The following is a 24,663-nucleotide window of genomic DNA, read 5'->3' on the forward strand; positions in this document are numbered from 1 at the left end:
TAACTGACGACATTCTGACAAAGAACAAGCTTGTGTGTGTGTGTGTGTGTGTGTGTGTGTGTGTGTGTGTGTGAGTGTGTTTGTGTGTGTGCACGGTACAAGGCTGCGAAGCAAACAGTATTTCTCCCTGTCAGAAGCCAATGTCACCCCAATGCCAGCTGTTCAGGTGGAGGGATGTCTGACAGCCACTGATGTATCGACATTCTTTCACACTGCAGTGCTCTTTTCTCCATACGTCACCTGAAGGCCTCGGTAAAGAGTCCGTCACTGTCATGCTTGTTTTCCTCATTTTTCATTTGGGTCATTTCTGTGTTTGGGTAAATGTAGGGGCTCCATCTATCTGATGTGCTGGACAAACACTGTTGGTGTGTGTTCTTTTCTGTCCTCGAGAAAAGCAGGCTGAATTTCAGACTTTGAGAAATGCTAATCTTCACTTCTTCGTAAAGCAAGATTAGTGATTAGAATGGAATCTGAGGTTAAGATGAGAATTGGAATTATATTTGTCAGTGTCAGAAGCAGCGGTATTTTAATACGTAAGAAGAGAAAGGACCAAAGTATTGAACCATCTACACAAGTAGAAGTCAGACATCTGTTTAGTGCCGCAGGAACTCAAGGTCCTATTGACAAGACTTACTAACAACTCAATTTAGGATTCCAACAATGTGGTGTCTCCACACTATATTCTCATAAATCAACCGTAACTGAGGTGAAGTAAGTTTCATTTATCATTTCAAAGGCCTTATTACAGCTAGTATCTATGACCCCGACACTTATTCCCTCACTCCTTCTTCTCTGTCTCACACATCACTCACTTTATTTTGATCATTCTTTGTCACCAACTGTGACAACGACTCCAACTATTGGACGATGTTTTTTACATTACATTACATGTCATTTGGCAAATGCTTTTATCCAAAGCGACTTACGTTTTAGTGCATTCAACATCTATGAAGGGCCGTTTAGGGGATCGGTATCTTGCACTTCGGCATGCAGATGCAGAAGACTGAGGATTGAACCACCAACCATCTGGTTGGAGGACGACCACTCTACCCCTTGTTTTCTATAAAGACGGTAGCTCTGACCAGTTAAAGCAACTCTGACAAATCACTTGCAAAAGGAATTAATTTAGAACCCACAACTCAATTCACTACAATTCATTGTAGTACTTCAGTGGCATTTACCGTTCCATGAAAATCTCATACCATTGGAACCGTACGTGTAAATGGTGAACAGACTTTATGTAGTACTTTTCCAGTCTTATCCACCGCTCACAGTGCTTGACAGTACAAGTCGTATTCCCGCTTCTATCCACAGTGCCTTTTCTATCACACACCATTCATACACAGCCGTCAGGGGCAATTTGAGGTTTCGTATCTTGCCCAAGGACACTTCGGAATGTGGCTAAAGAAAGAAGTGCTTCATCTGGTTCACTTGGTCAACTTCAATGTCCACTAAAATAGGATAATATCTGATCACTTACCACAGATGTCATACCACACCTACATCATATCGCTCACCAATCTTAACCATCACATACCATTAATTAAATCATACCAATTCTCTCAATTTAATCTACTGAACAAACCTCCACACAGTGAGGCATACAGCTCATTAATCAAACACTGGCATCAGTATCGGGACCCAAAGAGTTGGTTTATCTAAGATGCAGAGCTCTTAAAAAATATTGGACCTGTCATTTTGTTCCTGCAAATATGCCAAATTTGACTTTATATTGAAATCAGGTTGAAGGACAAATCCACCACCTGTTGCTGATGCATTGAACAACATTACTAGGTGCGTGCCAGGATTTATTTCTGTCGTGATGTCTTGTAATTAACTTTTTTTGAGATACCCACATACACTCACATTCTCTGCTTCAGTTAGCGGGTTCCTTCACTTCCCAGAATGCCTTTCATCAACCCACAGAGAAGAGGGCTAAAGTCCGATGTAGGCATATTCACAAAATACGTTAACAAGGCAAGACAAGCTGTTAGAACATGTGCCCTTCAGGATAAGAACATTTGTGGATTAACGTTCGGACCGACCCAAACCAAGGTTAATATGGGTGTGTCAGCATGTATATATAGACAGGGGAGTCAGCAGGCTTGTGCACATGTAAACCACACACAACAAGGCCTTGAATCTACACACACACACACACACACACTTCTACACGTCTGGCCCCAGAAATGTGATCTGCTCAGCTGTGGTAAGACGTGTAGGTGGTGGGAGTGGTAGAGATGGCATCACAAAGACAAAAATAAAAAAAACCCAAAATGTTCCAAGTTATGTTTACTGAAAACACATCTGGTCTCTGAAGAGACGGCTCTCTGCCGCCTCTCTGATGGATCTAAATGTATGACCCAGAACCTGATTGTTGAAAAGTGTTATGCTCTCAAATTCACAATAAGTGTCACATTGTCTACATTTTGCCAGTTTGTCACCCTGTCATAGCTTAATTTAACATTTGAGAGGTGAAGAGATATTTATGTTTTCGTGTCTTTGATATTAAGTACACATGGTAAAGTTCTGTTTTACCTAATATCAAAATCCTGTATTCTTAATGTGGGTTTCTAAATCAAGTGGACCGCATCTGCTAAGGTTTAGGGAAAGCCTACACAGTTTAGTCTTGCTTGTCTCTGTCATCACTGTGTGTCAGCAGTGCGCACATAAGTAAACATTTCAGAGTTAACATCATATTACTATAAATGTTCAACGAGAAACCCGAGTCTATCTCAGATTCCCTCTCGTTCAATTTGAGCCAGTGGAGTCTCTGAAGCAGCCGCAGCCGCTTCTAGGTCCTAGAAATAACGTGAATTATCCCAAACAATGTTGGCCGTGTGCAGTGTAATGAACCTTAGCAATCTAGCTGACTGCCTCGGTGAATAATGGTTATAGAAAATCGGCTTTTTATCACATCAAACAAAATTAAAATTGACTGAACCCACGTGGCATTTATGATGCATCTGCAGCAAAAGGAAAACCAACTGAAGGGGAGCTTTTGAAAGTCCTCCCAGGGATATAAATGAGTGTGGTCGCGGTAACCCTTGCTCATCTGTGTGCCAGCTTTCTCTCTTTTCTCTTCTCTGTTTTTTCCATTCGGAGGCAGAAAATGAGATTTCGGCACAAAGCTAATGAGCTGCTTTACAGGCTCATTCTTTGCTTTTCTCTCCCAGTCCCCCCCCCCCCCCCACACACACACACACACGTTCTTTCAAATCTACTTTTAAGCTTGTCCTTTGTGACAGAGTACAGTCTCTCCTCTCTCTCCCGTTGCCAGCATCTCATTCATACAGCTCCTGTTCGGGGTGTGGCCCACACGATTAAAGGTTTTGCGGGAGCGCAGCTCAGAGCCAACGCAGAGCCACAGCTGGCCTCTGGGACTAAATATAGAAAGAGAGGTTCGGTCTTGGCAAGGCCTTGGAGAGAAAACAGGGGCTGAAACAGATACTGAGACAGAAGGAAGAAAGATCAATCTAGATAAAACTGTAAAGGCTGGTTACACATATATATCATACACACAGTGAGCAGAGCGGAGCATCAGAGCATTCTGGAGCTCTACAATCGTTACCTCTTAATCTTCACCGTGGACTGGGGGGGTGGGGTTCAAGACAGAATACAGGGGTCAATCCCAGTCGGGCTATCTGTCTGTGTTCTGTGGCCTGAGGCTGAAAAGGCCTCGTAGATCACAGCAGCAGCAGCACGGACTGGTCCGGTTAAAGAACCTAAAGGCCTAAGGAACCGATAGGGGTTCTGCTGCATGGTTTTTACATTCGCCTGCAGCTGATGTTGTTTTTCTTGTCTGCAAGGCGGCCGTTAGTTTCACTTCAGGTCAGTGCACTGTGAAAATTAACTTGCAGAGACGTGAAATTAGCTCGAGTTAGGTCATGCTTCACAGTACACATTGATTTTCCTTTAACATTATCATTGTGTTGTAATGTGTATCTCTATACTGTGTGTCTGGAAGCACAGACATACAAGAGTCTTGTTTAAGCTCCCAAGACATGTTGGGTCATTGTTAAACTGAAAACACTAGTTGACATCCAGTAACTGGGGTGAGCTCCATCTGAGGCATGACACCTTAAGATTTGGTTGAAGGTCTAAAAATTCGCGACTAAGTAGACTTTAAATTGAGCCTGTTTGTTTGTTTGAGACCCTGTTCATGACAGTTGTGTATGATCAATGTGTCTCTTATGGATTTTGACTTGACCATGTAGACTATGAATGCAACACACTTCAGGTGCAAGTAACTAAATGCATCACTTGGATGGCTAGGAAGGTGGACAGGGCAAATAATAATGACTGTTACATATGATATATCTGAAGTCCCTTTGAGTAAACTTAGTATAAAATATGCGAAAAAACACAGTTGTGGTGACTATCTAACCTCAACGCAGACGTGTACCAAACCAATACATGTGTTTCAATAATATTGATTATGTTACAGTTTATATAATCTGTGACCAAGCTTTTTTAAAGAATAATCGAAACCAATGTTATTTCATCATTCTGATTTTGACAGGAACTGTCAGTGTAGAAACCACTGAGCCCTGCTGACACTTTGCAGCTTTGCTGATGAGATTCGAGCTGAACACCAGTTGAAGCCAGCCTTCTGTTCAGATGACACCACAGCTGCAATGCTGTTCTCTATTTGCTTTTTGGTCTGTGCGACGGATGCTGCTGAGGCATAAAATGAAGGAGGAAGGAGCCAGTGTGAGCCCAGTTGCACCAGTGGAAAACAGGCGCTGACAGGGAGAGAAATGGGATTGATTTACACTAACACCGCCTCAGCAGTCGGGCTCACTGGGAGTGTAAGGGGGGGGGGGGGGGGGGGGGGGGGGGGGCCCCGGGGGGGTGGGGGCTCCGCAATTGGCTGCTAAACGTCCACAGCAAAACCATCAACGGTGAATCGACCGGTTGATCGTAGTTAGATTTGACCTGCAGTGCCAGCACAAGCTACACTGCAGAAGTTGAGTGTGTGTGGGTTGGGGGGGGGGGTGCTCTTAGAGGTCAAGGAGGAAATGCAATAGAGGGAAAAATCACCTGAACGAAGCTCACCCAAATTACAAAACTTCCCAGTCCTTTGAGCTAAACTTTACTGAGTATTTTTTTTTTGCAAAGTTATAGTGACTTGTGAAATGATATGACCTTAAACCAAGAAATGAAAGAGTATTTTTGCTGATTATTTTGTCTGTGATTTCTCCTGAATATCATTATTTATCACTGACCCGTCCTGAAATACACGTTCGGGCTCAGGCAGAAAGCAGAAATGATTGGAGGGGAAATAGGACAGTTCTGGCACAATGCCACAGTTCTTTCCCTCCTCCAATCACAGCCCGCTGCCTTTGAAGTGCGAACAAGTTGGACACTCAGAGGTCTGTTATTATAAAGGCCTTAACCATTGGGCAGTGTCGGGGAAGTGTGTGTTTGGCCATACACTTAAACTGAGATACTGCTGCTGTCTGGGGCTGCTGAGAACTAACGAGAAGGTGCTCACATAAAAACAACCCTGCAGCTCTTTCTAGTGATCTTTAGTGATCAACGGCGTGAGACTGCATCAGTCATTTCAGAAAATAACCCAAAGGCATGTTTGTGTTCAAATGGTTGGACATGGTATTGGTGGCTCCCTCGAAGTCGTACAACCAGGGCTTTCCACAAGGATGGAGCCAATGAGAAAATGGGGGGCCACCTCCAGGTGAATAAATGGCCGTTAAAGCCTGAATTTGTTACAATTTCTTCATAGACACTCATTTTAAATTATTGTATACTTTTGTGAGTTTTCTAGCTGGCTGGTAGTGAATTATTTAAGTATAATTAGGAACTAGATTAATTCTAATTTCAAAAAATGTATAAGCCATTCGCGTAAATCATGAAAAAATTTATGAGTGGAGAAATATTGATCATAAATTTCATAGGTCACTAATAGGCAGAGCGCAGTGCGGATATTAGTGACCTAATATAATATACAGTATCTATTATCTTTTAAGGGTCAAGACCTTAAAAAACCCCAGACCATTATAATTAATCAATTGCATGCTTTGTAAGTCATCTCAAATGATGCCACTCAGCCAATCAGAGCTGTGAATTCTGATGAGCATTCCAAGTGAAGTCAGTCAGACACATACACCAGGAAAAACAAGAGTTTTAATCAAGACTGGACAGACTCTTAACTGTTCATTCTTCCGAGGGCAGTTCCGAGCACACTCACGTGTTCTGAAACAGTGGGGATTGTTAAAAAGAGCAATGTAACAGCACTACACCATGCCAGCTCCGATTTAACATCCTGACAGGACAAGCCAGAGCTGCACTTCTCGCAATGAACAAGAAATGTGGGGTGGGGATATAAGAGGGACAAAATAAAGAGAGAAGAATGAGTTAAAGCTGCTCAGTTGTTGAGAAGTGCATTTCTTTTTTATTACAGTATGTGTTTAATCCTTTCAGTTCAAAGTGAAAGTGGCAATAAATGTGGTAAAAATACTTAGCATTAAACTATCTTTTTTTTGACAATTAATTGTTAACTCCATACAGATCTTGATTCTATCTAATATTTCATATACAGAATATTGAACTAACGCTAGTTTGATATTATAATGTTATTTGCTTAAAGACGTTTTTTTTGTCTGGACCTCTCTGTACCCCTGATACATATGCTACGACATGGAGCTCCATTCATCATCTTTATGAAACATGGTTTGGAGAATCTGAAATTACAATTAAATACTGTCTTGTCAAGAGATAAGAGACCGTTTCCGTCCTCTCTCCTCACTTTACTGCTTCTGCTGTGATTCAGTGTCTGCAGCCACTTTTCTGCCGGGAAAATTAGATCCAGACATTTTCCACGGTTTGCCTTTCACATATGGAGAACACAGCAGGAGATTGTCTGGGTCAGATGTGTTCACAACAACAGGAAAATACCCGGAAAATGAAGGCAGGGGACCGCGCCTAGACATTTAGACAAAACAGATTGGCAGACTGATGGATGGATGGATGGATGGATGGGGCTAAAAAAATGTAATAATAACAATAATAATATTGATGAATATTATAAGATCCCAGTGGGATTGCATCAGTGTGTCAATTTAAAAGTGTGTATATAACAAGCACATTGCATTGGAGAGATAAGGATGAGTCATATTATTTATTTACACAGTCTTCCTCATTGCCTTGAAATTGTTTTCCAGCCAGGTGAAAAGAGCAGATGAGTGTGTGTGTGTGTGTGTGTGTGTGTGTGTGTGTGTGTGTGTGTGTGTGTGTGTGTGTGTGTGTGAGAGTGTGTGTGTGTGTGTGTGTGTGTGTGTGTGTGTGTGTGTGTGTGTGTGTGTGTGTGTGTGTGTGTGTCCGCAACGTAGACACTTTAAATGGGTTGTTTATCACGCCGTGTTCCCGCTCACGTGCAGGAGTGCATGTTGTTATTTTCTTCTTCATTAGCTCCTTCAGAGCGAGCTGCTCTTAAGGAGCGCATTTTGCTTTCATCTCCGCTTACATTTAGGGAAATCAATTCCTTATTACGCCTCCAAATGAAATGAACCTATTACCTTTTAGGCTTTCTTCTCTATTCCCTCTTCATTATACTTAGAATTTGTCTAAACCCACGCACACTCCCACAATTGGTGAGAAGGTGTTGTCTTTATTAAGTGATCTGCCATTTTTAGGAGAACAGAAGTTGAAGCGTTACTTGAGTTCAGTAACGACGCACGAGCACAATGATATGAAGAGGCTCTAATATGAGGAGGGTCTGAAGCTATTTTTTCCCATTTTGGTGACTGCAGGCACTTGTTCAAACCAGCTGCAACCAAGAGCAGCTGGATGCAATGTGAATACATTATTAGTGCAGGAAATACAGACTCAGCAGTTTCAGTAATGACCAATCACATGAGCTCACCCCACCCCATTAACAGCAGCGATGGAGGGAACAACATAATTTACTCCAAATATGCTGTCAGTGGCAGAATTATTGTATGTTAGATGGATTATCACAGGGCTGGTTCTAATATTATACAATAGTTATAGTACTCAGGCAAATGAAATCAATCTCTCTGCAGTGTATTCTCTGTATCTGTTCTAATTCATGAATTGGGATTTGTTAGTATATACAAACAGGCAGGGACAGTTAATATTAAATGAAAGATTTGTAATGATGGTGCCCTAGCTGTGCCAGCAGATGTGTAAGTGCAACTGTGCCATGGTGTTGGTTAAGCAGAAGGGGAAACGAGAACATAACTCGAAATTATGGAAGGTGTTTCTGCAGTCTGTATTTCATTATCATCTATTACTTCTTGCCATTGTGTGCCCTGACTATATCCTGTGCTCATAACTATTGTCTTCACTGTTCAGCAGCAGCCCTGAGCCTTTAATTACTGCTCAGATCGTATATAAACAGGTCTGCTGTTGATTTGTGGGTCATCAGAGATAACAGATCGGTTCGGGTTGAGTTTGTCGCTACAGCTTTGCAAAATGGACCTTCGTCGGACTCTTCTCACGTGTTAGAACTTGTTTTGAAAATATTCAAACATGTTTTACTTGTTTGTGGATCATTCATTTAATGCTGCTATTCATTATTTAGATGAGATTCTTCCATGAGGATAAGCCAGAATGCCTGATATTTGTATAATTGATGGATGGGAAGACAGACAACTCAATTTTCACATTTTGAGTTTTACTTATGATAACAGGAATGGCACTCAGTAGAGCTCATACCTCCACCAAGGCCCAACAGTCCCCTTAAACTCAGTCAAGATCCATACACTATCTCCTTAGAAATGAGAGAAAATGTAAAACCAAGTTTGGTAGTTTTTACGTAATCCTGCTGAAAAATGAACAGACAAACAAATGGAGGTTGTGAAGTCACACTGCTGTGTTTGTGTCAGATGAAAATGATGTTGTTGGTTCAGATATGTTATTCACTGAATCTCTGGCCCTGTTTTAAACACACAGTTATCTACCCATAATAATAACATTGATATTAAATGTTCAAATAACTATTGTCCCATTTTTTAATTACCATTTGTCTCAAAATAATGGAGAAAATCCTTGATCCAATCAGGGCTCAAAGCCCTTCACATGACTTAAACTAGAATAGAACATAATAGAATAGAATAGAATAGAATCACTTATTTGACAATGACATGTTGTGCATCTCCATAGTGTGCACAGTATATAAATATAAATATGAGTGTGGCTGTGCAAAAAACATCTAAGAACACATTGAATCAACTTTTCACCGAGATGGTTTCTGATATTTTAGTCTGTTCTCATCATACTGATATATGTGCAAGTGTTCATGTATTGACCTGTTTGGTTTTAATTAGTCATTGGAGGCTAAAAAAAACAGGGTGAAATGTAAAGATTGCACATTGGCAGTAAGTGGAGACTTGCCGTAATCTTTCTATATAATCAATGTCTAGTGCGTGCTTCATCTTGGAAACATTACTTGGAGGTATAACATCTCCCACAATTTTTAATTCACAGATTAAAATCTATTGATTCCCTACAGCCTCTCATAGATGAGGACATTAAAAGCTGTAAGGCAAATCATTTCCTTCAGCTTAACTGTAAAATAACTGAAGTAATTATCTTTGATGCCTCCGAGCCCAGAAGCCATCTAAAGTATATTCACACCCATATGTGGAAAAATCTGGGGGTTATCTTTGATTAAAAAGCGTCTATATCAACAAACAAAATCGTGTTGTGACAAATAACCACTATCTGTTCATTTTCAAGCTCGAGTCAATTCTGTCTTCTCATGATATGAAATAAGTCATTCACGCCTTCATTCCATAACGACTGGACTATTGTAATTCCCTTCATTCGTTAACTCTCCAGACTGCAGGACGTTGACCGGTAAAAAGTATGAGCCAAGTCCCAGTCTCTCTCAGCTCCTTGTTCATTTTAGAATCCAATTTAAGACCTTACTTCTCAAGGCACTAAAGAATCAGGCCCCATCTGATCTGACCGACCTTATTTACCGGCACTCAGCTCAAATGCCTCTTAGATCTTTACACAAATCTCTCATGCATGTCCAATGGACACAACTAAAGCTAAAAGGTGAAAGAATGTTTTCAGTTTTTCCATTTAAATCTAGGCTTAATACACATTTTATTCACTGGCCTTTTGGGCTCACTGGTATTTGAATCTGTTGTCAAGATTAAGGTTAATAAAGTTAGGGTTAGTATTTTTTTCCTTTGGGGGGTTTTCTTTTACTTTCTACAATATAGTTTGACACCCTTCGTACAGCACTCTGGCCAGCCTAAGGTGTGTTTGTACGTGCTCTTGAAATAAACTTACTTAATTCATCTTTTTCTGGGTCGTCACCATAACCACATAGTTACACGTGGCATCTATTGCACTTCTGTCCGTCCTGGGAGAGGGATCCCTCACATGTGGCTCTCTCTGACGTTTCTACCCCCCCCCCCCCATGTTAATAGGGTTATTTTGGTAGTTTTTCCTTACTCCTGTTGAGGGTTAAGGACAGAGGATGTCGCACCTTGTTAAACCCATGAGACAAATTTGATTTGTGAATACGGACAATACAATTAAAATTTGATTGATTGATAACCCCACACTTTCACACGCAGAGACATCCGCGGGGGGAGGGTGACTTAACAGGGGGGCACACATATTTCTGCCACTTTGTTTAATGCTTTTCCCCACCAACGCAGACACAGACAGAGGGAGACAGACTCCAGCTCCATCCTGAGCAGAGGACACACACACTGACCGCATGGCAGGAAAAAGCCTGCGATATATACATCTGTCTCTCAGCACTGAGCCATTATAGCTGTTTTAATGGGGCAGGTTACTTTTATCCTTTATATAGGCATTAACAGGAAATGCAAACAGCTAATTTGTGAGGACATAACACTAAATTGAATGAGCCATAACTGAAGGATAGAGGCACTGAGTCATCTGGACGTGTGTTGTCCCGCACTGTCTGTCTGGCTCTCTTCCTCAGTGCACCGAGCTACCTTTAATGCTCCCTGCTCTTGCAACACTGCAGCAGTTATGCATCTCTAAATTACAGTGTGTGTGTTTTTTTCCAGGACTGCAAGTCCTCCTAAAATAGACAGCAGGGGAAATTATGGCCCTGTGTGCCCATATGCATGTGTGTGTGTGTGTGTGTGTGTGTGTGTGTGTGTGAGAGAGAGAGAGAGAGAGAGAGAGAGAGAGAGAGAGAGAGAGAGAGTCTCCTAAAAATATATTTTTGCCTTAATTCTAATCTCTGGCTGGATCATATTCATTAGCAACGTATTGTTTGAGTAATTACATTTATTACAGCAGCAGAGTTACATGAACAGGTTGTTGAAGTGGATGAAGGACAAACAAAGATAAGGACTGTCTCACCAGAGACCAGGTTTACATCGAGTCCTGTCTGTGATTCACACGACAGCAGCTCTTTGAGAAGGGGCTGAATTGACTGAGCATGAGCACTGAGACCTCAATGAGCCGGTGGAACCAAAGAGGATCAGAGCAGGGTTACGGAGCGGCACCGTCTGGGTTGTCGGAGTCCGATCTACGGCTGAGTGCAGCCACGACTTGGCAGGAGGACGTGTGGGGAATCGATTCACGATGGCACCAAGACACAAACACATGTCTAAGTCATCACAGCTTAGAATCAGAGAAAGAAGATACAGACGTGGACATGAAGAGATGCAGGCAGATATAAGGTCTGAGAAATAGAGAGTAACCCAGTATACTAAACACTTTCAAATAAAAACTGCTAATCAAATGATGGAGATTCGATTTAAATAGCTGGGGCTATGTCCTGCCATGTCGAAACAAATAAAGGATATATAATATATATCAACTATACACTATACAATAACAATGCAAAGATAACGGGGAAAAACATTTTCCAACTGGATTGCTGTATAAAGTTATTGCTGGAGTTTCCAGAGTTTTCATAACAGAGGTGCAAAGTTAATTTGTTCAGAACAGAGTAAGCCCCAGGTGGAAACAACATAATGTCCCATTAATCAATTTAACTCACTTCTACTTTGCTTCTTTATTGTTAAATAAAACACTTCCTCTAGATTTCACATTAAAGGGGACATAGCATGCCCATTTTACCACAAGTTGATATGGTTCCTTGGGGTCTTAATGAAATGTCTGTAACATACTTCGGTCAAAATACCACAAGGATCATTTAAAACAGCACCCTTTTTACCCTGTATAAAACAGCCCTCCACAGAGTGACCTGTTTTGAGTCCTTTAAATGCTAATGAGCCAGCTCCCCCCTCTCCCCCCATGATTTTAAACGATATAAATTACATATTTTATATGATATAAATTATCAAATATGCATCCCATACTTTGTATTCCCCTTCTGTTGTCCTGGAGTTTTAATTTTCCCAATCACATAATTAAATGTCCCCCTCTGCCCATCCACTACAAGCACACAAGCAGACAGACAGAGAGAGAAAGAGAGGGGTGGGGGGGGGGGGGGCTATGAAGACCATCATTTACCCCCGAACCCCGACATTCAACGGGTACAACAACAAGCGGAGAAATGCGCGTCCCGTGTGAACAGCCAGGCGGCTTCGCGCTTGAGAATGGCGCTGCGCTGCGCGGTGTAAACCCGGCGTAACGAGTGTGGGGGGGCAGGGGGGATGAGGTGGGGGGTGGGCCAAGGCCATGTAGGGAGACTTCCAGTTTATTGTGACGACACAGTACCCAGGAAGCTCATTCCAGTCACTCAAGCATGACGTTTCTGACTTAGAGGAACCATAACAAAACGCGCAAGTGTTTTTTTCCCAGAGTTTTTGGGTTGGTAGACATGCCAGATACCCACATTAACGTGTAGAAGCACTAACAAAGTGGAATTTTCATGATATGTCCCCTTTAAAGTCGTACCACAAATATAATGCCCTTTGGGCTGCTGGCAGGCTTTTAATGTGAAACCCATGCAGGATCTTTAAACGGGAACTTTTGTGGTACGGAAAATTTTTCGTACCACAATGCACAGGGTTTTCTCAAGTCATGTTCAGATTTTTTTATTTTTACCATTTAGTTTTTTTTTTTCACCTCTATACTGCATAGATACCAAAGTTTTATTAGTAAGCCTAATGACATTAAGTAAAAGGTTTGCAGTTAAGATTAAAAATACACAGCAGTAATTGATACTGTAGCATATCAAGAAGCAAGGTAATGTTTTCCTGTGATAAAGTCCACTTGTATAATATACTTATAAAATAGGAAAAATTTGAATCAATGAAAATGTGTCTTATCTGTCACACTCAATTTTGCATCTCTCTCCAACACCACGAGGTAACCTTAAGACTACAAATTTAGTGATTTTCATAGTTAAACCCTGATGAAAGGATATACTGTTCTGTATGGGTTGAGAAAATTAGACACGCTTGAGATGATGAAACCCTCTCGAAACCCCATTAAATAAACTCAAAAATACACAACGGACATATTGTAAACATGGCTGCAGCTTTTGGACATTTCTCTTTCTGCCTAACAGTGATGATAGATATAAAAAAAAAAAATTCTTAGATGCAATCGTTTCCTCATCTTCATTTCCTCACATTTAATATGTGGTCCAAGCCCCACACCAAACGCATGAAGAGAAGACGGACTCTGCCAGAGCTCTGCCAGACGCACTCCCTGTCGGAAGTCACACTTCCGCGACACTACTGCGTCAGACCGACCCCAGCCAACCGGGACACGGCTCGGCACCCATCACAGTCCTCTCTCCCCATCACCATGGCAACCCCATCCCATCTGCAAAGCAAGCTGGGTGTAGGAGGAAGGTGTAAACGCTTTGCACATTGCTTTCCCCGCCTCCTCTGCCAGCTCTCTCTATCATGCTTTTTCACTTTTTCTACCTGAAACTCCCTCCATCCGTCTCTGCTTCTATCAGCAGGCAACAGATGCCCAGCTAGTCCTCGTAAATATCTCCTGATCACCATCGATGATGATTCATGGGCCACACAGACGGATAACTTCAGGGTGCATATACAATTCTCTCACGCTCACACAGGCAGAGGACAGATGGGCCTTTACGTGCAAGATTGACAGATTGCACAGAGATTGTCTGGTGCTGAACGGTGAAAGCACCTGGGCTGAAGGCACAAGAGAGGAGAGTCTGTTAAATGTCAACTGCAATACATACAACACATACAAATCTGAAAAGAATGTTTTTTATATTGTATAACATATTTACCCTTATATGCATAGCGATAAACAAATGAAGGAATCTTGTGATTCAGAAGTTAGGAATGAAAGGTATTTGGAGGAACGATGCATTCCCCTGCATACACACTGTATATACCCCAAATAGGCAATGCTAACTTTTTTACAGAATAATGGCATTTCATAATGATGTCATACCATATTCTGATGAATGATTGGTTAATCTAAATATGTAGTGTCTCTAATCTAATTGTTAATGCAATTTTACTATATGACATTATTTTCTTAAAAATATACATACATATTTATATACATGATTTCATTTTCTGACTTCACTGTTACTTCGTCATGATTTTACTACTAACAACGTATTCATGTGCTGTACTACCGGTGCATAACACATCTCCACTAACAGAAACACATTCTTCCATGTTAGAAATGTCATAGCACCTAGATCCATTTTAATGTATGTTAGCACAGATGCCGTTTCACTCCAAAGCTGCTGTTTATGATATATAATAGGCGCTGTACTGTACAGAGGTCAATCAGGAATTGACCCCTCTTCACCAGGAACAAACACCGTTTTTAGTATGACAGTTGTCCATCATCTCCCAGTTTACACAACTCTGCCTAAAAGACATTAAACACACACTTATGTCCTTAAACCACCTCTAATACCTTCAGAACTCGCCTCCACCTGAGAGCCAGACAGACACGATGCTGCCCCAGCCTTACTTGTGTAGAGGAGACTTTTTTTATACAGTCCCAAATTATCTACTAGAGCCCTTTGTTTTCGTAAAAGCATTAACATCATACACATCTGCAGACAAAGCTACTGTGGGATTGTGTGTTTGACTTGCCAGCGCAGCAGTGATTCCAGAGCTAAGGTATACAACTGGCCTGCGATGGGACAGCTGTGCTTAAGTCCTCCCTTTAACAGTGGGTTAGGGTTAGATAGAAGAGGGGAGAAGAGAAGAGAAAAGAAGAGGAAGACGACGACAGTGGAGCGGAGAGGAACAGACAGCTGTCATTAGCACTCTGGTATTATGACGTTGTGCTGTGTTTGTCTGGATGTGGTTTAGCTGGAGTCTGGCTCTGACTCTGCCCGTACCGTAAGCAGACTCACAAACAACTCTGCCTTGTGTTTGAAAGGGCTACGTGTGCTGGAGCCTTTTCACGTCAACAAGCCATACGTCATTATTTAGAATAATGACTGTGAAGAGTGGTTATTGCGGGGAAGTGTGTCCATCTGTTCTGAGCCTCTAAGCCTCTAAGCCTCTGCACTGCATTTTACAGTATAGAGAAGATAAAACCTGCTTTGCAACACTGATTATTATATAGCAAAAACAAAAAACCTTCAGTAAAACCCAGCTTTTTAGTTCAGGGCAGATCAAACATTCCCAAATTGTCCAAAACACAGGCAAAGACAGTAATTTCAAAATACATGTTGTAAGCCAGTTTTTTTCTTTGCTGAGAATTAGGTAAGAGGATTCTACTGTCATGTCCGTGAAGGTGGAAGCAGCTAACGGATGATAAAACGACTTAAGTCAGTGTCCAAGGGTAAATAGTTCCACTTCATACAATCACAACTTGTCCATGCACAACAAATGAGATACAGTGTGAGTGGTAGGTGCATGTCAGCTAACTCTTAACCAATTTGTCCTTTCCTCCAGTCTTACTTAGGCAGATCTAGTATTTAGCTCCTGGCTCCAGCTCCATATAAGTGCACAGACATGAGAGCATAGTTTGACATATTGGGAAAAAAGTGATGAACTACACTTAATCCTGAAGTATAAAATGTAAAACTACTACTTAAAGCTGTTAAGTAATAAAAGGAGACATTGAGAATGAAACTTGGAACATTGGACTTTCTACACGAAGTAATAGAAAGTAAAGGATGGTTTGACATGGAAAAGGGGCTTTACTGGAATTGGTTAATTTGATACATTCTGGCCTATGTTGCTATAGATATCTTTCCAGTTTTAGTGGAAGCAATCTGACAAGAAATGACAAGAAATCCCTGCCACCATGTTTATCTTCCTTTAGTTAAGCCAGGAAGAAAGCAAACTTAGCAATTCACGAGAGAGTTGACAAAGTAAACATCTTGTTTATATGACAGGAAGTAACAGGGTTTAGGGAAAATGTGGTCCTGCTCTTGAGAAACATGAGTGGAAGCAATAGTGGGGGCATGAGACAGAAGCTGCCAGTCCAACAAAGTTGGGTTATCTGTAGATTTGGTCCTTTATTTACAATATAAATACAAACCATTTACAATAAGTTGTAAAAAAGAAAATGTTGAGAGAAATGGCATATCTATTTCTTCTCTTTTCATCTGCTCTTAGTGTCTTGTGGACTCTGAATCATCAGCTTGCCTGACCTCCACTCTCTTTAATGCTGTCATTACTTCCTGAGTCCTCCCTCCTCTTAATTTTTTCCTTGTATCCATCTTTTCCTCTTTCACCCCAGTCATGTTCAGACATGGTGTGTACTGGTGTGTCCCAGACACCCGGCCACAGACACTACATGGGGAGTATGACAGAGAAAGAGAAAGAAGGGACTTGTGTAAAAGGTAAACTGAAGTATGAACAATTATTGTTCATGGCAAGACATTTGGTTCAATGGTTCAATTTGGTTTCATCTGTACACGACTAGTGACACAGACCTGGGACCTCATCTATAAAACAGTGCGTAGGATTCATACTAAAAGTTGCCACGATAGTTATTAGGACTACTGCCCTGAAACAATGAGAAGAAGCTTTCTGCAACATCCAGGAGCTTGTGAGTGAGGTGGAGGTGAGGAGAGACAGATTGTTTGGTGGCCACAGCAGTAATATCATTAATAAAAGAAAATGCTCTGAGTGGTAACTCAGTTGCTGTTGCGGTTAATGCAGTGAGTGAGAGTGAGTACGACAGGGAGGACAGCGTCTGAAATAAAAAAGTGGTCAGATTTAAAGGTGGAGCCAAGAAAAAATATTGCTTCTCATCGTCAGAATGTGAGGGAGCTTGTTGTATCGCCTGTATGTATTTTAACCATCCAAAACTGCAGGATTACTACATTCAGAGACAACAGATTACTTCACACATAAGTGGTATCCTAACCTCTGTGCGCTCTATGCACCTGACAGCACAGTCACGTTCACTGGTCGCCATTTTCACGTCTCCATAATGTCCACATGCATGACGTAAAGTTTCCGTACTAGTGCGCACATTCTCCCGTCAACTTTGTTTTTATATATCCCAACATTTGCGTGAGAAGTGACGTACGGACAAAATGGGGTCTGATAGATGCGGATTGTAGTAGTTGTAAATGAGGCCAATCACTCAGACCACATTCAGGATGAATGTTCACAGTCATTTAGCAGTGTGAACACAAATGTATCCTGTGCCACAATGAAGACAGATTTTAATTCAAGGTTTGAACAGGTCAATTTGTCTTGGTCTGATCTTCACCATCTGTGGAATCAGCCGTTATTTGCAGCAGTAACTCTTGAAACTCCTGGCCCCACACACACTACCAGTCCATGTGATGACTGCCAAGCTTACTGAACCATGTGACATAACTAACGTCAGAGCTTCTTCTGTTTCCTTATGCTCTGGTAGAGGTCAGCATTATTTGTGCTAATTTGATTTGGTTTGAAATGATTACATTGATAAGGACTCATTTTCCTCCGACACTGCCACTGGGATCATTTGAGTCAATGAAAGTGCATTTGGGGTTATTTTTAATTCTATTATTCAAGCCTTACATTCAATTTAAATTCGAGTACTAACTAGGCCCATCTCAGCTTTTGACTTTGGACAGGATGGGACAGCACTGGGCAGGCTTAGGGAGGTGAGAGGGTTCATTCCTGTGGATTTTGCCTCCATCAGGACACTGCACTCTCATGCTTTCGGAGGAAAAATCCTTTTCCATTGCTAAATTTAGCACCAACTCTGGCAGAAAGTCAACGAAACCAAGATATGACAAACACTTCATTACCCAATGTTGCTCTCAAAATAAAACCAAACTTTCTGAGAGGTCGACTCAAATTTTGCCCTGTCAAGTCACACTATAGCTCCATATTCAAGGATGATAAAGAGAGGTGTGTGTGTGTGTGTGTGGGTGGGTGTGTGCTTACTTCTTGCTGAGTCAGAAATGAGGAAAAATTTGTTTGGCCAGCCCTGCCAACATGTCCGCCCTGACCCTTTGGAGGGACATGAGAGGAGCCTTTGAGTCTCCATTGCACTGGTCAGCAAAGCAGGCTCTACGCTGCTGTGGTGCACTGGGGAGTCTGCAGCAGGCTGGTGGCAGCATCCACCACTTCAGTAGCCAAACTGGCCACGCTGGCAGAAAATAAATGGCTGGAAAAACTCCCTTGACACTGAGCCCAGATGGACCAATAATGGCAAAAAGGGGTGCATGGAGGAGAAGAAAGGAGAGGGAAGCGATTTGGAGAAAGTCCACAGATTTGGATTTTCATGTTGTCCGTTTTGAAAGAAAAGCAATTTCACACAACTGTGCTGGAAACTGGAAACTGTCAAGACTGTCAAGAGCGGGAAAATAGCTTCTGATCAGTGTCACTAATTATAAAAGCCTGAAAGACGTCACTGCGAGTGTTTGGGAGGGCTCTTCAAGGATTGGTGTATTTTTCATTTTTCCTGTGGATGAGTTGGCGAAATGGAGACATCACAGCTGTCAGGTTTTCATGTCAGGCCTTCAGAAGCAATGAGGCTTTAATCTGGCAACGCAACTGACTTTCAACACTCATACAGGGAGAAATGCATCAAGAAAGAGACAGTGTCAAGTTTCTATATTCAGTGGCAGCAATTAGTCCAGAGTGCGACATATTTGTCATTTGAAAAGGATTCTGTTATTCCATTCAGATAGAGAAGTCACAAGACAGAGATTTAAAAAAAAGAATAATCAATACCAAAGAGGCCAATGTAGTAAAAAATACCCATAATGCAACCAACATAATTTCTTGATAATCTTTTGTACTGAAAACCAGATTAGGCACGCTGAACAGAAGTAGCTACAATGAAACATTGATTGCTGAACTTTTCACTTAGTCCCTGCAAGAATGGCCAGACTACTAAAGACTGATGACACGACAGCAGTGTTTAGGGAGAATGGATTATTCCTTTTCTTTAGCAAGCAGGCTAATCTCGAAAAGATGGAGTCGGAAGAAGTAGGGGAGTAGGACGAGCAGTGGAAAATCCCTCCCGGTTACTGCGTAGTGTCACAGTTGGAGTAGAGACACTGCTCCGCCCGCCTCCGCTTAAATACAGTGCAATTCACTCTCCATATGCAGTACAAGTGACAGCCGAGGACACCAACACACCCTCTTTTTTTCCCCACACACATGCACACTTGTTGCATTATCCTCCTGAGCACATATATCTCTTTTGGGGCGTAGTATATATGCCTAGTAAGACACCCTGCACTTACTCAAACACACACACACACAAATAAACTCTCCCCTGGCTCCTTGCCCTCTGAGATCTGCTCTGAAATCTGTCCTGTCACCGCCTAAAAATGCCCTCTGCTCCCTCCTGTTATTAATGTCTAAATGTGGCTAACGTGCACCACTCGCACTCTCGACTTACTACTCGGGGATAAAACCTAACAACCAAATCAATATTTATTGGCAGCGGCGGTGTGATTACATTCCCACCTCCAACTGCTGCTGCTGCTGCTGCTGCTGGAGCCTACAGATGAGCAGGGGGCAGCCATACATAATGACTACAGGGAACCCACCATACACAGCATGGCAGTGGTCAGCTCGCGCGCACACACACACACACACACACACACACACACACACACACACACACACACACACACACACACACACACACACACACACACACACACACACACACACACACACACACACATAGGGGTGCAGCTGATAAGACATTTAGCCACAGACCCCCACCACAACTTGATGCCTGACCTTTTCTTTTTGCAAACTTATAATACAAACAGTGGGTCTGTATTCAAATAAAGAGAGGAAATATACCTTGTTCTTAGATTTCCTGCATTTCTGCATTTCTCGTGCCGACACTACTTCCGTGCACGTGTGAAATGTCTGCTCTCTGATTTCTCCTCTGCTCTTGGAATTTTTTGTGCAACAAGTCTGTAAAAAATTCCCCAGCCGATAGAATGGCAGGTGTAGTGATGACGAATAAAATTGTCCCACCCTCGTTTTGGTTACTTTTACTGTTTGAACTGTTTCCATAAAATACAGGGGGGGGGGGGGGGGGGGGGGGGGGGAGAACAGGTTGTGTTTCTTTTGTTTTTATGGCAGCTAGCAGCATCATGTAAAATACTTGGGATCCTTGATTTTGCCGAAGGTGTGTTGTTTCTTCAAACACACCGACAGGAAGCCATTGTAATAATAAAGCCATGGAGGGCAGGAGTGCATGAACCAGGTTTGAATAAAAGCCTGTACAGGACTTTAAGAGACATAAAGCGAACACAACCACAATGAGGGCCACACCTGACCTTTTATTGGACTATCGTGACAGACTTGTCACACAAGCAGCCGAGAGCAGAAGGAAAAATCCAAGAGCTGATGATTCTGGAACATCACCCGCTTCATTTAAAGGATAAAACGTCCTGGAACATCTCCTGTTATATGACATCAAGTCTTTTAAATTCACAGTCATGTCGGATATGACTAAATCTAAAACTACCACTTTACAATTATATATGAAGCCAATGAGGATTTTCTCGCAACACTGCTGACAATGACACCACCTTCATCACCTCTGGTCTGAGAACATATCATGCCACACCTTTCACACGCTTGCTAAATAAGATTCTAAGATGTCACCATTTGACTTCACAGACAACAGCAGGCCCCTGTTCTCCAGACACTGTGGTTCTCAGGAGGGGAAGATGGTGTGGTGATGGCAGCTCTCCCATGTTCCACCGCGTGTCAGACTGAGTGCAAACACACACACACACAACACACACACACACACACACAGCCCCTCACAGTTGAATGACTAACTCTACTCAGACCTAAACCTTATTCCAAATGAACCCTAAAACCAAGTCTGAACCCTCAAACAGCCGCTTTAATATGTGGGGACCTCACAACCATAGAAAGCCATGTACACATATATTCACACTGTGAAGGGCAGACCTGCTTGTCTGTTGTTTCCCAACAGTGTCTGTTAATTACTTTATGTTCGTACAAATGCTGTGTGTTTGAGTGGGTGTATTTCTATTCTCAGACAAGTGTAACCAAGTGGTAAACATATAATAGGTTCATGACATAATCCCCCTTTTATCAAGTATTATCATGGGTTAAAATGCAAGTTAATGAATGAGTCAGTTCATTCAGAACAAACTCTAACATTTCTTTGGTAATTGATTGATACTGAATGTTATGAACTGTGATCAGAGGGCGGCAGCGTTGGGTAATGTGATGTCTAAGCCGCCATGACTCCGCCGAGTGCATCTTGGTTCTATCGTTCTATTTTCGTTTGGACGGAACAAGAGATGCATGGAGGACGGTGATGTGGAACTGATTGTGTAGAGTCGGAACTATCAGTGTCAGCATTTGTGCCGTGGGCTGAAAACCCGCCATAAGTTATTGAAGCTGCAGTGAAATTTAGGCGTCTAAAGAAATTATACATTATAAATCAAACTGTTGTTTAGCCTGTTTTTGGGCCAAGTGTTCATTTGTTGAAATGTAGTTTATTTCTGTGTATGCTGTATTTTTCTGTGGTATTTTCCTGAAAAAACATTCTGTAGTCACTTTTTCAGAATGTTTATTTTTTTGCCGAACCTTCATATACTGGCATGACAAGTGGAGTGAAGTGAATAAGGAACATGGCAGCTCTGTCCTTGAAATTTTAACACCACACTAATTGTGTCCTGTGTGCCAACTGATTCCCTGGGCTCCACAAGGACATCCTAGGTTTACTTCTTTTATGAGACATTTTAGATCTCAAGTGAGTTCCTATAAATTGTGAGTGTGTGTGTGTGTTCATGCCTTCCTCTCTGTGGCACAGCCCTGTCATCGCCTCTATAATGAAGTGCAGACGTTCACACAGATGGCCATCAGCTCAGTCTAGTGAATGACAAGTCAGCCTCAGGCTGTGGCCACTGCTCAACCCGCAGTCCAAGCATTACTCAGACAGAGATTCAGGAAGATGTGGCACTTACAGTGGGGAAGACACTACGTGATCTACAGCCTGTGATGCTAAGAGTCTGGTAATGTGGAGTTGTGGCTAGTCTTGAAGTTTTTGTAGAAGCCTGTGCTATGTTCCCTCATAGCACACAAAGGTTGAGCATTCAGATCCAGGGTTCGAGAACAAGGGAGCTAAGCAGAGCTCTGCTCCCCTGAGAAGGACACACGCTCCTCTGAAAGATTTCCCGGAGACGTTTAGTGGCAGCTCTAAAAAACTGTTCACTTTCGTTTCACAGATTATATTATATTTTACGTACAGTAAGGTTCCTGAAATAAAAAATCAATTTGGCAATGTTGTGTGTTTATTCACTGATTGCATTCCATTTTTCGAAAAAATCGGTCTCAAACTAATCAACACCATTCTGTGTCTTTTCCCTCTGTGCTCATCCATGCGTGGTGGCGCTGCACTCAAACCACTAGTCACCTGAACTTCTTGTCACAACTTCAGTCAGCTCATAGCATTTTCATTTTCTGTTATCTTGTTTTTCATGTACTAACTCTCATGTCGTTTCAGAATTCAGCCACTCCCCCCTGCTCTGCATCACCTCTTCCCACAGATCCCATTACCTGACCTGCCCCACCCCCCAGACTCACCTGCTTTCCATCAGTCATCAGTCACCCAGCATATATACATTTCCTCTGTTCTTTGCCAGATCGTCTAGTGTGTTTTTTCCTAGCTTTCCAGCGTAATCTCTTGTTTCACTGCTCTGCCTGATCTCTGTTTCTGACCTGCTTTTTGGACCCTGGATTCCCTTTTTGCCTGCTCCCTATCGGACTTGTTTGCTTTCCCTGTCTGCCTGGTTTTTGAACCAGAACTCTTGCCCTCATCCCTAAGACTGCTCAAGTGTCGTGCTTTTGTGTTCACGTTTGCCATTTTGCGCACCCTGACACTTCTCATCACTGAGTTGGTGCTCGATATTTGATTGGACTGTAAAACAAGCAGTGTTTTTATTCAGTATTTTGGATACGTTTATGGATAAGTCAGAATGTCAAAACAGAAACAACCCAGTCTCGGACAATTTGGATTCCCAAAACAAACAAAGACAACAACGAGTGATGACAGCAGTGCACTGACTACAGACTACTGCTGATTCCTGCTGGTAGTGACAGCTCCACTGGGGAGGCAGATGCTTCGGAGGCGGTGGTGCCTTGCACCTGCTGCAGCAGCCCTGGGTCTGAACCTGGTGATGCATCATTGCCTTTCCATTGACAAGGAAGCAATGGAGTGAGCGGAAAAACAGGAATACATCTTCTCTTGGCTCGTTTCTGTTTTTTGTTGCAATCCACGAAGTGAAACATCAGGAAAGTAGGGAAAGTGACAGTCAACGACAGAGAGGAGAGAGAGGGATCCACAGAAAGCTGTTTATTTTGTTGTAGTTAAAAACAAGTTTGCTAAATTATGCTCAGCATTTTTGGTTCAGGTCATGTGTTGTTCTTGAAGGTGTGTGTATAAGAACAGAAAAGTGTTACCTGTGTCCCCCTGCTTTTGTGATTTTGTTTTTTGTTTGCTCTGATTAGGCAATAAAATCTATTCCTTGTTTCTTATGTTGTTGTTATTCAGCCTGTTTGAAATGTAATTGACGGTATTGTAGTAATAACACTATGATTTTCACAGTAACCCTGCAATTGACTGCACTGTGCATACTTGTATGTATGTGCATGCATGTGACATGGTAAGTACTGGACTGGTGCGCACAGGAAAATAGGGCTCCCCCGAATGCTACTGTGTAACTCAAACCCTGTTCAGATCACAGTCGTCCTCATTACATCTAAAATAATTAAGACTTTTATAAAGAGTTGTGAATCCTGCAGAGGATCTCCTGCTGTATTCAAACCTGAGCTCCTCCAGTGTTTCTACCTATGCTCCTTCATCTCCAATCTACCTGCTATTATTCTGCATGTTATATCATGTTTTATCATGAATGCAAAATCAAAAATGGTTCCAAGTGAATGACAATAACATAATTGTTAAAAGAGACTTATTTTCAACCCCATCATTTCAAGTACCCATGGTCCCCAGTGATAAAAGGCATGTATAAGGCAAAGACAGCAACGATTCCGGCTCCTCCAGTGTGATGATTGGGTTGGAGGCTTCGAGGACTGGATCCTGATTCTCCGACTACAGGTTCCCATGTTTGAGGTCACTCACCCCAGCGACTCAGCTCTGTCTCCCTGCACTTCAGTTACAGCTGGCACTATTGCCACAGACCAATGAAGGTGAGGAATTTCGAGTTTCCAGCAGACATTCCAGACAGGAAGATTTTTATTCTTTCTCGAGACTTTCCCATTCCTTACGTCCAACCAGTGCATGTCCGTTGTTCTGGAAATCTCTCCCTCACAC

At 42.1% G+C, this 24,663-nt stretch overlaps 1 protein-coding gene across 2 annotated transcripts in view; it reads right to left on the reverse strand.

The window, feature by feature from the left end:
• Positions 1-24,663, reverse strand: part of chst11 (carbohydrate (chondroitin 4) sulfotransferase 11) — a 68,475-nt gene that overhangs the window by 37,956 nt on the left and 5,856 nt on the right. The gene's annotated exons all lie outside the window — the stretch shown is intronic.

The sequence above is a fragment of the Hippoglossus hippoglossus genome, chromosome 23 (assembly GCF_009819705.1).
Source record: "Hippoglossus hippoglossus isolate fHipHip1 chromosome 23, fHipHip1.pri, whole genome shotgun sequence".
NCBI classification, from domain to species: Eukaryota; Metazoa; Chordata; class Actinopteri; order Pleuronectiformes; family Pleuronectidae; genus Hippoglossus; species Hippoglossus hippoglossus.